Raw genomic sequence first — 714 nt, forward strand, 5'->3', positions numbered from 1 at the left:
CCGGAGCCGGCCCGGAGGGGGCGCCCAGAAACGCGGCCCGGGCTAAGCGAAGCGCCCGCGCACCGGCTTCGCTCCACCGCGCTCCGTCCGCCGCGCCCCGGCCGCCGGGACGGCGCTCCAACTAAACAAGTAATAACACAATGATGACAGGGCTGTCGCCGCGGGCCGTGCCCACCGGCCCGCCGCGCCTTCCCGCCCTTCCTCCCGCCGCCCGCGGGCCCGAGACTGCTCCCGCCCTCCGCCCAAAACCAGCTCCTCCCCGCGGGTCGCCGCGCGCGGGGACCGCCCCAGTGCCCCCACACAGGTCGCCCAGAGCAGGGTTAGTCCGCCACCCCGGACACGGTTCCACTCGCGCAAAAGTGCCTCCAGCGAACTCCTACAGAGCAACAAAGGCCGGAGTAGCCAGGGACCTGAGACACCGAGGTTAAAGCCTCCAAGAGGAAGGACGAAGGGGCCCGGGGGTCGGCGACCCCCTCGCTCAACCCGACAGGACGCCCGGGCGAGAAGCGGCACTTCCGCGGGCAGCGCCCCGGGCGGGGGCGGGTGGGGGCGGGGCGGCGGTACCTTGCAGGCGGAGTACACTCCGAGTTTCTCCAGTTTCTTGGCCCGCGGCGCGGAGCGCAGCTGCGCCTTCTTCACCGCGATCCTGGCCGAGCCGCCGCCTCCCGGTCCTTCGGCCGTGCCCGCCGCCGCCAGCGCGGTCGCCGGACGGCA

At 73.8% G+C, this 714-nt stretch overlaps 1 protein-coding gene across 1 annotated transcript in view; it reads right to left on the minus strand.

Annotated features, from left to right (window-relative positions):
- The window catches only part of Kat2b (lysine acetyltransferase 2B), a 103,672-nt gene extending 103,024 nt beyond the window's left edge, over nucleotides 1-648 (minus strand). Inside the window, exon 1 of the mRNA XM_023708442.1 lies at nucleotides 565-648. The gene's annotated coding sequence lies outside the window, so the exon portion shown is untranslated. The remainder of the gene's footprint in view (nucleotides 1-564) is intronic.
- Nucleotides 649-714: the final 66 nt, after the last annotated feature.

Source organism: Octodon degus, unplaced genomic scaffold (assembly GCF_000260255.1).
Source record: "Octodon degus isolate 3935 unplaced genomic scaffold, OctDeg1.0 scaffold00361, whole genome shotgun sequence".
Lineage (NCBI taxonomy): Eukaryota > Metazoa > Chordata > Mammalia > Rodentia > Octodontidae > Octodon > Octodon degus.